Here is a 13,718-nt window from a genome sequence, read left to right as displayed (position 1 = left end):
GATATATGGGTTAGCAATCAATCCTATTAATTAAAATATAATAAACATCAATTTATAATAAAAATCAAAATACTTGTTTTATTATATATTTCATATTTTAGATTTCTGAAATAGTATCATATTAATGATAAAAAAATCAAGATCTAATTTAAATATATATAATTTAAAAAATATTTTTTTTATTATAATCATATGAAATTTTTAAATAAATGTTGTTATAATAAAATGAATTAACATTATAATTTATAATCTATAAAATTATGTAATTTATTTTATTTGACATTTTTATATAGAAACAAAAATAAATCTCAACTTTTAATTTATATATGCTGTTCAAAAAATTTTAAATTATTTTATAATTTTGATTTATATATACTATTAAAAATTAGATATCATTTTTGGGATTCAACTTCGTTAAGTAAGTCATTCAAACGTATGACCATTTCCATGAGAGGTAGTCGTAACTGACTAATTTCTCATGATTTTTGAATAGTTCACTTAGCACTCATTGCATCGGGTGATGAGAAATTAGTCAGTTAGGACTAACTCTCATGGAAATGGTCATACGTTTGAATGACTTACTTAACGCAGTTGAATCCCAAAAATGATATCTAATATAATGCACTGCGTAAATCCCCCATACTATTAAAAATGTTGACCTATTTTATAAATAGGAAATTCCTATCATCAATTCACTTTGGCATATTTACGTAACAATTTTATTTTTTTATGAATGAGTGTGCCGATATGGATTAATATTTTACACTATACCAGACGTAGTATGATGTTGAAACACTACTTTTTGATGAAAAGCTTCTATCACACATTGTTCGTGACTAGATAACGCCCACCAGCTATGATAAACTGGTTCCAGCATTATAAAAAGATATCTCCCTTGCTTATACAGGAAGTTCACAGGCAAAGGAGAATGCATTCGTTATTATCATGTACAGCATAAATATCCAGAAAATCACTCGTAGAATCAATACATGCTTCAGCAACAACTCAGGCGTTCAACTCTCAGAAATTTGCTGTAGATGCAAATCCTCTAATGGAAGAGCTATTTGAAACACTAATAATGTTGCTAGTAACACTAATGTACCGTATCATTTCAGTTCTCTAACCTCGTTTAAAATTTTCACTCTTTTAATATATTTTTCAATATTTTCTCTATTATGTTCAGAAGCTTCACTCTTTTCATATATTTGATCTATTATGCTTTTTTCAGTAACAACATTGCATTTGTTTTTCCTCCTCTAGTCTTTGCCCAACTCTTCAAGCTTTTTAATGAAATCATGGATATTATAACTTTGCTTATTGGCTGCTATGATGTCACAGCTTCGATCTCAACTTCTTCCCCTCCACTCTCGCCATTTCTGTGGTTAGTGTTTTGGATATTTTTTCTCTCAGAAAAGATCCGTCGTCTCCCCTTTTGATTCCGATTCCGCTTTCAATTTCGTAGCTATTAGCCGGACATTGAAACCCTGATCGTATTGAATGGGGAGGAAGATGAGGGCATTCCGAAGCTCAATTATTCCATTGTGGAGCTCCATCCTCCATGGCTCAGAAACACACGTACCGAAGAATGCAAGAGGATCCGTGCCTGCGGTAGCCAACACTGAACGAGAAGCCCCTGGTCCTGGGTTCGACTTTCGAATCCATCCGGAAGGAATATCTGTGGATTATCTTGGGCAACATCCAAATATCATGGAAAAAAAGACACCAGAGGAATGGGAACCCGCTCGCCTCCAACCCTAGCGCAAGCTCCAAGATTTGGCCTCTCGAGAAAAACACCTTACTGCCAAATGACATAAAAACAACCAAAGCCACCCTTTGTCGGTCCAACCATTCCAGCAAGTCGGAGCCATTGCTGTCCTTGCCGCCGGGCTGGACACCGGGCGTGAGTGGGCCAACACGGGATGTCCAATGGCATCACGAAGATAACGAATATACTTTTCTTCATCTTGAAAGAAGGATTTCACGATACCGCCATGCATCCATCCATGCATGTAGCCAAGTGATACATCGAGCTAATGTGTTCGAGAATTCCTCTACATAATTAAACAAGGAGCCACTGCCGTCGGGTAGTCTCTGTCGGGGTCTGTAGGGACAAGACAATACAATTATGAGTAGAAATTGCAAGCTAGCTAATAGAAAATTGATTGCATTAAGCAGGAGCTGGACTGAATTGCAGAACTTGGAAAAGTTGTTGTTGTTAGTCTTCTGCAGAATAGATCAATCATTTGTCATTCAGCATTTGGAGCTTTTGTTTTTTCTGTTGTACAAGCTCAACCATCTTAGATGGCCGTAGAAAGGGCATAAGAGCGTGGTTGTTGCTGTAAAGCTGTATGTACTAAACATTTGTGGAAATTTGGTGTAATAACCACATAGAGATTACAAGTTCTGAGGAACATCAATGAACAAAATTCAGACTATAGATGTCTGTCATTCCCTACCTGTACTTCCAGTTGAACTATGCAATGGAAGATAAAATAATACCCTCTGAATGATTGCTATAGGCTTTTTTGGGCAATATATCCTTGACAAAACTGAAAAAAATGACAACCTTGTGTGTTTAAGATACACCTATACACTAATAGCTGCTTGGCAATAATTCTAGAGAGTGAGGGCAGGTAAGCTACTTTGCCTCCACTCCCGCTTAGGCGGGTCATCTAGCTACAATGCATGTAACATATAAGAAGGCTAAGACTTTTCACTTGCACTGTTAGGTGGCTTTGGTTACCAACATCAAATGCATGTTTTCCTGGTCAACATAATATGTGCCTAAAAATACATTATTCATTAAAGTTCTTAAATGTCCAGTATAGTAGTGCATATTGAACATAGTCTTCACCTTTACGGGGGAAATTTCATAAATATTTCCCACTCATTTCCAGTGACTGCATAGTTGGAAGTAATATGTCAAAGGTCAAGAAATCAATGGCGAAATGCAAATACGATAAGCAGGTAACCAGTTCCTAAATAACAGTCATCAACAATTATCAGCATACTTGTAGGTGCTATCGATTTCATCAACCGACAAGAGCTATTGAACAATGTGAGATTAAAAAATAAAACCAAATGGACCTTTTATTAGGCGTCTTCAAACCATAAGTGAGAAGGAAGAGAAAATAAATTTATAACAGGAAACTGGGAAGAGTTCTCAGATTTGGAAGGACATGACAAAAAGTGGTACATGTAAAATCCTGTTTTCTTTCTTGGTCAAGCTACTTGATAGCCATCGTGAAACACTCCTTTACACACACAGCCAAAGGCGAGGTAATATTTCTTATTTGAAGTCCGAGCATTCAAGAAAAGACTTCTATGGCCAATGGTTGTAGGCCTTCTGCTGGTTCTATTGCATGGAGAGCATCTGGAAATATTATGCAGACATCAGATGGCTTTGCACAGTCTGCCAAGGATAAAATACGCTCGTCCAACGCTCCAAAGATAAGACCCTCATATGATGATTTTCAATTGCAGAATAAAGTTTCTTCATATAATGCTGAAGTGAAGAGCACGGTCAGGTCGGATTCTGATTCCACCTATGTTGAGATCTGACAAATCATATGCTAAGTTGCAGAGTTCTATCCTGCAATTACCTGAAGATCATGTTTTCGATAAAAAATAAAATAAAATAAAAAATAAAAAAAAATTAAGATTCATAAACCACCAAAAAAATTTCAGAAAATACTAAACAGAGAAAAAAACAGATATGTGATCAGTAATTACCGGGAAAAAAATTGTCAGCTGGACAGTGGACTAGTGGTAGGTAATGAAGTGTTCAAAGGACATTGACCCAAGTTTGATACTCAGTCTCTTCTCTTGTTTCTCGAGATAGGAAAGCTTTTCATCCACCTATTCCAGGTATGACAAGAACCATTATGAACTTAAAGAAGCTTTATTTGAATGAAGATGCTAAACAGAAATGCACAAAATCATTTAGGAACAGGGTTTGGAGATACAAAGTGATCGAATTCAGCCCTTTCAGATGATGACAATCTCTCCTCAAAAATGTGAGCTGTAACTCAAATATACTCCATAATCATTGTGCAAAACCATACCCAGAAGAAGGAAAAGAATTGAACCCAAAAGCCACTTATTTCTATTCGCTGGCAAGGATGTTGTAGAGGCAGAAGCAGTAGATGGATAGTCTAATAGCCAAGTACTTGTTGTAGATTCGTATGCTCCTCTGGATAGTCTAATAGCCGAGTACTTGCCATAGATTCCTATGCTCTTTGTTCGAGATGTTATTGTTAGTGCTTGTTTCTTGGTTTCTTTTTTCTTTGTGCTTCTACTTTTACGATGTCCATAATCAGAAGAGTCATGAGAACAAGTGCTAAGAGAAACAATGTTGCCCGTTGAGTAAGTTGGCTTATGCTAATGGATTCCATGTTATGTGAAGCAGAGAGATGTATGTCAATATGTAGGTGCATAAGGTATTTTTGTTTTGTAGGCGAGAAATTATGTATTGCTTTTGCCAATTTGTAAAAGAGTTCAACGTGTTTGCAAGCTGGTTTTAAGTGTGAATGGAACTGAGTTTTTGAGAATATTTTAGTGGAAGCAAGAGGTAAGCATTTGAAAAGATTGAAAGACAGTGGGTCATGGATGTTTGTATAGACTTGTTTAACCTCGTAAATGAGATGCAACTGAAAAGTGTTGTACAACCAAATAGGGAAACCGGTGTTTAATGATCGCCATAAAACAAAAAACTTACCATTTCAATTTTGCAAGATGGAAGGTGCGGAATTTGATATGCAATCGGTGCAGTTAAGTGAGCAATCGGTGCAATTAAGTGATCTATCTGACATTGGAGGCATATGGCATATGAAATGATGTATGTGACGACAAAAGTAAATCGGAAATTAAGTGATGTATCTGACATCAGAGGCAAATCGCAAATAAAATCTTGGTGTTAGGTTGCAAGTGAGGTTCTAGCAGTTGAGTGTGACAGGCTCGAACTTCTTGTTGCACAGAAGAAAGGATATGACAGTTAGCAATATGGCAATCTATAAAGGGAAAGAGTGGAAGTAATGAGGGGAAGATACATACCCATAACTCCACTCTGCATAAGCATAGGGTTCTATAGATGGAAAGCAGAATTTACATAAAATGGCTAAGCTGTGGTTATATGTGTTTAATATACTACAAGGATTACTCCATATCCTTTGATTTGTTTTATAGTGTTTCCACAACTATTTGTGAACTCTTTGGGCAATACCCAAGCTTACCTAAACATATACTAGATAACCAAGTATGGTATAGATCCTATGTTTGGAAATTCTGCAGACCTAGGAGCATGAACCTAATCAAAATGATGTCGCATTTTACAAAAGGACTATGGGTAATAGATTATATTACACTCACTTTCTGGTAGGTCCAAGCCAGTCTAATAAGTATGGCAATAACTAATAGGAAATTAAAGTTTAAATGGCAAACTTGGTTGGGCACTATCTGAATTTTAGTAGTTATCAACCACAAACAATTGGCTAGACAGGACAAGTAATCAGTCTATGAAAGACATGTTTAGATTCTAGAAAAAATATGGTAGCCCAGTTCTAAGTGCAAGAAAAGATGACATTTGTAAGGTTCAAATCAATAACAACAAAGATCAGACAACAGGTTAGGGTTCTATAGATGGAAAGCAGAATTTACATAAAATGGCTAAGCTGTGGTTATATGTGTTTAATATACTACAAGGATTACTCCATATCCTTTGATTTATTTTATAGTGTTTCCACAAATCTTTGTGAACTCTCTGGGAAATGCCCAAGCTTACCTAAACATATACTAGATAACCAAGTATGGTATAGATCCTGTGTTTGGAAATTCTGTAGACCTGGGAGCATGAACCTAATCAAAATGATGTCGCATTTTACAAAAGGACTGTGGGCAATAGATTATATTACACTCACTTTCTGGCAGGTCCAAGCCATTCTAATAAGTATGGCAGTAACTAATAGGAAATTAAAGTTTAAAGGGCAAACTTGGTTGGGCACTATCTGAATTTTAGTAGTTATCAACCACAAACAATTGGCTAGACAGGACAAGTAATCAGTCTATGAAAGACATGTTTAGATTCTAGAAAAAATATGGTAGCCCAGTTCTAAGTGCAAGAAAAGATGACATTTGTAAGGTTCAAATCAATAACAGCAAAGATCAGACAACAGGTTATCATGCCTTATGGGGCAATTTACAGCCTTTGTTCATTTCATTCCTCTCAATATTGATCTAGATAGAACATAGGAATAATTGGGGGAAGCATATAATAAATTACGATAATGCACAACCCAACTGGAAAAAACACAAGCACAGACTATGCTACAGCAAAAGCACAAGAAACTGCCTCAATCTTTGAAAATGACCCAATTTGGTTAATGACACAAGAAACTGCCTCAATCTTTGGAAAAAATGTATTCTTAAACAAATAAAAATAAATATCATTCATACTCTTTTCACAACAATAAAATTACACTGGATAATTTTTGTTAATATTCGTGGAGCACTTTGTACATTAGTAAAACCTTTTATCGGTCAATTTAATCTCTTACTTTAAAAATATCTAGTTCATAGGATTAGCTTGATCTTGTCGCATATGTGACATTTATGGTTGACCGCTTGTGCTACAAAAGGACTGTGGGCAATAGATTATATTACACTCACTTTCTGGCGGGTCCAAGCCATTCTAATAAGTATGGCAGTAACTAATAGGAAATTAAAGTTTAAAGGGCAAACTTGGTTGGGCACTATCTGAATTTTAGTAGTTATCAACCACAAACAATTGGCTAGACAGGACAAGTAATCAGTCTATGAAAGACATGTTTAGATTCTAGAAAAAATATGGTAGCCCAGTTCTAAGTGCAAGAAAAGATGACATTTGTAAGGTTCAAATCAATAACAGCAAAGATCAGACAACAGGTTATCATGCCTTATGGGGCAATTTACAGCCTTTGTTCATTTCATTCCTCTCAATATTGATCTAGATAGAACATAGGAATAATTGGGGGAAGCATATAATAAATTACAATAATGCACAGCCCAACTGGAAAAAACACAAGCACAGACCATGCTACAGCAAAAGCACAAGAAACTGCCTCAATCTTTGAAAATGACCGAATTTGGAAAAACAGAAACATGAATCAAGCTATATCACAAGCACGAGAAACTGCCTCAATAAAATAAATTTCTAGAGTACAGTTGGAAAGATATATTAGTTTGAACATCTATAAGTAATCCAAAACTTCAAAACAAAGGTTACCGGGACATTGGCTAACTCATAAGGTCATACCTTATCCGAGAAATAATCATGATGAGATTTATAAAATTCACCTTCCTCATACCTGTGTTCATGTACTATCACTTAGATATCCGGTTATGGAACTATATAATAATAAAACGGATTGCAAAGATGAGTTGTACATAACTAACAGAAATACAATCTGCAATGAGACAAAAATGGTTACATTAAAATTTAACTGCATACCATAGAAACAAAGCAGGAAGAGGTGAGAAGACTGATGGGTCTGGCAGAAAGAGCAGAGGGACATGGATATATAGCATACTTGTATGTTTTGCCATTCCTTGTTTTTTGTTCGAGGCATTGATGCAAGAGACTATAATGATGTTTCTTAGAACTCCTGATTTTGCTCCTCCTGGTTATACTGGCATTAGCCTTCCTACAAAAAATCTACAGCTTAATATTCGAGAAAATCCTGATTATTTCGGAGAAAATATAAAATTTGTGCCTTCTAAGTTTTTGGGTAGACGTATCTGGGGTTCAGATATATCAGCAAGACACGGGGAGCGCCATCCAATCAGGGATCCTGAGCTTGCACTCGTAAGTATATTGAACTATTAACATGTTTCATGTATATTGGCTGACTGCAACTATTTACAGAGAATTCAGGCAACCATACACTGTAAATGTGATCTCAAACCAGTATGTGACGAACATTTTCTGAACTGAAGCTGAGGACAGAAAACAATCCTTGGTAGAATTGAGTTCCTTTGACGTAGAAACGTTTTATTGCTAACTTGCTCGGGACTAATGATGTAGAGTGAAGAGTTCCACACTGTTGACCAAGGTCGCATTCCCATGGAAATTTCTTGGAACTTAAGGTAGCCCCAGGGGCACATGAGGCAGGGGTCAAATTTGTAGCACCAGGAGATGAGAACAAACTGACCTTGTTTCAGGCCGAAACCCCCACCCCAAGCATTCCTATTAGGCCTTCCATTTAACAGTCAACTCACAGCAATTTCAAGAAATAGTATATATACAAACAATTTGGTATATGAAACTCTTGAATTCAAAATCTATCAGTCTTGTCTTCGTCCAGGTTGAAGAGGGATCTTCTAGGTGAAGACCGATTTTCTTTCTCATATACATCTCTCCATGACGTATTTCCTAATGCTCTCCAGCCCCCTGTAACCACTGTTTGTTTACTGGGGGTACACCTATATCAGCTTTTTGCACAATCATACCTTGTATCCTAATGGTCACAGGATTAATATGGCCTTCTTACGAAGCCTTTGTTTATGTTATAAAGTAGACATAACATTACTCACATTATTTTCTTGGATGTTTCCATGACAGGTGTGCTCTGATCTTTCGAGCAGCCCTCAACTTCTACTGCTGTTTAGTGTTGCAACTGGAGACCTCGAAGTATGGTTTCACCTAGAGGTACCAGGCAAGCTCCGTTCTGTTATAGATGTTGTTTACTGAAAGAGCAGAAAGTAGCCACATAACATAAAATGATGTCGATATGAAACAATATTAAACATGTATATTCTCTGATTATTGTTGTATTTAGTAGTACAAAGATAAAGTAAGTCCTCAAGTCTTAACACTATTCTGTTATATCTTGTTTGACTATGGTAAGAACTATAAATAGTAGTTTTTTAGTACATGGAAAAGATTGGTCATTAAGAAATTTTGTAAAATGAATAGTTATTGTGACTTGCACCTGTCTTCATTTGGGCATAATCAGAACCAATAAAGTAATAAGTTATTTTCTCAAATTTCATTTACAGCTTTATTAGGAGCAGAGCCACTTTGGGATCAATACCCACCCTCAGCGTGGTAATAGGCAGATACAAAGGGAGCTAGGGCACTAGGAACAGAGGTGGGGGTGTCTCCAACCAGACTTAAACACATACCTATTCGCATATTAAAACTAATAGCATGAACCTTTGGAGATTGAAAACAATTCACTAATCATTTCTTCTTAAACAAAGAATGCGATGGTGTCTAATTCTCAATATAAATATATGTGAGGTTGGATCTCATATGATTGGATACAAGAGCCTCGGAACTCACAATTGCCATTAAATTCAACACTGTGAAAATTCCATGTTGTGACTGTGAAATTCACTTCTATTTTATGTGAATTCTTTAAATTATTACCCCTAACACTCTATCGAGAAACTAAATTCTTGTATATACATGCACAGAATGCCACAAACAATTCATTACCTTATGTTGGGTATAATTAACGAAAGTTGTTGCAGAAAGAATAATTAAAGAAAGTTGTTCGCATTAGATGATACAAATGGCACTAAAATTCTTAGGGAAAGAAATACAACCAATACAATAAAAATATTCAAATCCTGCGCATGACCCCTGCAAAATGCCATAATATATTGATAAAGCTGGAGAGTTGCTCTAACAATATCCAACTAACTATGTTCCAACCTGGATCAATGGACAAGATGGGGATGCAAAAGCTTTCAAGGTGATATCACCTTGCCTTGTAAGGCAAGGCATTGAGAGTTGGATAAATAGACCTATTTGATTGAACTACCACTCCTACTATTTCCCATTTGTGGGGTACTCTGTCTCTATCCCCCTTGGCACTTTCCTTTGAGGGTCGCTTGTTTACTTTCCATCCATTCATAAATACATCATCTCTTCCCTTGGGAGATATCTAGAGAACTATTCTCAGCTTGTCTAGCCCTCAACAGATTAAGCCTTGGTGTGGAGTATACATTAATAAGTGGTACTTTTGCATTTCTAAATCTAGGTCGGTTTGGTCAGTACTAATAATTTGCAGAGCAGGGCTAGTATTATTATAATGGCATGTGGACTAGTGAAATCTCTGGTGGGTTTTCTCTTGTTGTGGAACTTCTGCATGTATGTGGGTGTAGGTGTTATTGCAGGATGGGCTCTCAACAAAGCCCTCGACCACACTTATTCTACTGGTAGCTATTAATATCTAACCCCAAAATACACATTATTGTTCTAGGCATAATTTGTTTTTGTGTTGTTGAGAGTTTTGCTGATTGATTGTCGCCTTTCGGGGCTCCATCACCTCCGGGTTTGGACTGCCCACAGTTTGGCTCCTAGTGCTGCATCTGCCATGACCACTTGGGCTTTCACACTACTCGCTATGGGGTATGTATATATAATAACTACAAAGCTACATAACTTGTGATAACATTATATAATATCTGAGTCGTCTATGAAGTGAAATGGAAGACGATATAATTATTTTTCAACACAAACTGCAAGTTGGCATGCAAGGAGATCCAAACCCACCGTCAGCGTGATAATAGGCAAATACAAGGGGAGCTAGGGCACTAGGAACAGAGGCGGATGACACCACCCTAATAACTTTGATGCTGATTGCTAGAGCTGATATTCTACTTTCATTGTTGAAAGCGCAGTGTTTTACTTTGAAACCATGCAATCAACTGGAAGGCATTAAGAACAATATGTTGCATATGTAAAGAAAGGATATCAGTTCTGTCCATCAAATTGATTCAAGCATTTTCTTTATACGTGAATATTGTGAAAGAATAACGCATACCAGAACACTGCGGTTTGCAACAGATCGCCAATTGAAGTGGAAAGGCTGTCAAATTGCACTGGACCTCAAACGCTATACCAATTCACTGGTCTGAAACCGTAATGTATAAAACCAAAGACAAACTCTATCGTAACAAGGTAAAGACAAAGCTTTTAAATAGACACTTGTCACACATGCAAAAAGAAATGTATAATACAAAAACATATTTCAAACACGTAAAATACCGTGGGGCCCACAACTTTACCTCTGTCTCGTTTGAATGTCCAACGTGTCTACCTCCTACCTTCAGTTTGCAAAGCCTCGTCTAAATGGGAAGCTTGAGACCATGTTTCCTACGGAACCACACACAAAAAACAAAACACTTATCATAATGCTTCTCTAAATACAAAAACACACGTATCAGTTCAACCCTGCAAATCATTTTGAGCTCACATTCCAGTTCACATTGTTTTCTATGTTTTTGAGCTTGATCTTGAAGAGACTGCAAGAGTTGTTCCAATTCTTTCACAAAGTCAATTGCACCTTCAATAATGGAGGCCTGGTCTCCCTGAACAAAGACATATATGACCCAAATAAATCCCCGAGCCATAAATTTCATATAAAGTTATAGGAATTGAAATGACAATATAATGGTGCAGAATTTGTACCATTTGGATGAAAATTCCTCAGATTGTGGCACTTTTCGTTTGGAACTGGCTCTCAATACTATGATACAAGAAAGATTATTCGCACTTTCTTTGTAGTCCTCCAACTTAGGGCAGGTGGCAGCTTTCAGTCGTGCACAACAACCAACTGTTGGTATAACTGCGATGACCATGAACAGGAAGGGTATCCAGGTAGTGGAGAACACATGTTTTACATGCAAGAGGGGGCCCACATGGTAAGATTCATGTCGAGTTGTCACCACTAAAAAAATGAAAGTGTTTATTTAATTTAGTTCGCAAAGTTAGTTCAAAAAACATGAAAATGAAAGTGTTTATTTAATTCAGTTCTCAAGTATCTGAATGTATCTAGAAATCAATTGAATGAGAGTATTCCCGTTGAATTACAGAACATGCAGAACTTGACCAAACCTGATTTCTCTTACAATAACTTTTCAGGCATTATTCAAGAGGGTAGCTGGTTTTTCTATTTAGATCCAACATATTTTGCAGGAAATCCCAACTTGTGCAGACCACACTTGGGCAATTTCACTTCGCGAGGTCAAGCCCACCGTAAGCATGGCCTGGCACCTCTGCTCTTCTGTTTGCTGCTTTTGCTGCTTTTGGTAGTTGGGGCAGCCATATATAAAGGTAGAGCTAGGGCCGTCAAGAAAATAATCGACACCGGGTTGTGGGAAATGACGACCTTCCAAAAGCTGGACTTTGGGTGCGATGACATTGTACAATGCCTAAAAGAAGAAAACATCATCGGCGAAGGAGGAGCGGGAGTGGTGTATCGAGGCATCATGCCCAATGGCCAACAAATTGCAGTGAAGAAACTTACGGGTATTCGCATCGGTTCTTTAAACGATCATGGATTCTCTGCAGAGGTCAATACTCTCGGCAAAATCCGGCATAGGCATATAGTAACATTGCTGGCCTTTTGCTCCAATCATGACACTAATCTTCTGGTGTATGAATACATGCCTAACGGAAGCCTGGGGGAGCTGCTCCATGGAAACAATGGAGGGCATCTGAATTGGGATAGTAGATACAAAATTGCAGTGGAGGCTCCCAAGGGGTTGCGCTATATTCACCATGATTGTTCGCCGCTTATACTTCATCGTGATGTGAAGTCCAACAATATACTTTTGGATTCCAATTTTGAAGCACATATCGCTGATTTTGGCCTGGCTAAGTTACTGCATCATTCAGGTACCTCTGAGTGCATGTCTTCAATAGCAGGCTCTTTTGGTTACATAGCTCCAGGTAAATTGTCGTTTCATTCTTTATCATTTTTTTACTGTTTGTGCTCAAGTATTTGTGTTTGGGTTACCTGAGAGTTTTAAGCTACACATTGTATCGTTGTTTTTTGAGATTCCCCCCGAATTAAAAATAAATGGAAAATAAAGTGATGACTTTACTATTTTATGTGATAATCATCTTTGTGATAATTATTGAATTGACAGAGTATGCGTACACTCTGAAAGTGGAGGAGAAGAGCGACATATATAGCTTTGGAGTGGTTCTGGTTGGGCTCATTACAGGCAAACGACCAGTGGGAGAGTGCGAATTTGAACAGGGCATGAACCTCGCCGGTTGGGTGAAGAAGATGACGAAGTTAGAGAGAGGAAGAGTTATCGAGATTATAGATCCGAAGATCACATATTACCAGAAGTAGGATTGTAACAAAAAATGTTTTTAACTAAAGTCCATACTGGGCCATGTAAGTAATTATGTTTTTTTTCTGAAATGTACCTGATTTTTCGTGAGCTTCAGTCTTCCCTCCTGTCTCCCATGTACCTGCTTTTGTCTCACAGAAATCAACTAGTACACTCTTCTGGCCTGAACTACCGCTTACAGATCTAACTAGCCAGAAAATGAAAGAAATGCACTCGAGAAAGAACGACAGACAGACAGCCCCGCTTCTGGGTTTTCACACAGAACAAAGGATCCCAGGTAGGTTTCATCCAATGAGAAATCCAAGTGTTGATGTAGTGTTGATGCATCGAGGCTGCATAGTGACAGATGGATAACATGCGTAAGCATAGTATAAACTTACGCATAAACCAGAACATTCAACCTACGCATAAACTAGAACATCCAGCTTAAGAGTCTAAGCACGGGCAAGAAAAAACTTAGGATAAAATAACTTGCCATCACTAAAATCACATCGGGGCAAGAGACGCTTGCAATAAGAGGGTGAAATCGAAACTTTGGTTAAAATTTTTTGGAGAGAAATCACCAGCAATAAACTTTGCTTAAAACTGTT

The 13,718-nt window shown here is 37.2% G+C and overlaps 1 pseudogene; it reads left to right on the top strand.

Annotated features, from left to right (window-relative positions):
- The first annotated feature begins 11,859 nt into the window (after positions 1–11,859).
- LOC149213083 (leucine-rich repeat receptor-like serine/threonine-protein kinase BAM1 pseudogene) lies at positions 11,860–13,127 on the top strand (annotated as a pseudogene).
- Positions 13,128–13,718: the final 591 nt, after the last annotated feature.

Source organism: Pinus tabuliformis, chromosome 1_1 (assembly GCF_031772625.1).
Source record: "Pinus tabuliformis cultivar Carrire ecotype Pingquan chromosome 1_1, CPIR1, whole genome shotgun sequence".
Lineage (NCBI taxonomy): Eukaryota > Viridiplantae > Streptophyta > Pinopsida > Pinales > Pinaceae > Pinus > Pinus tabuliformis.
This window is presented reverse-complemented; position numbering and strand designations above follow the sequence as displayed.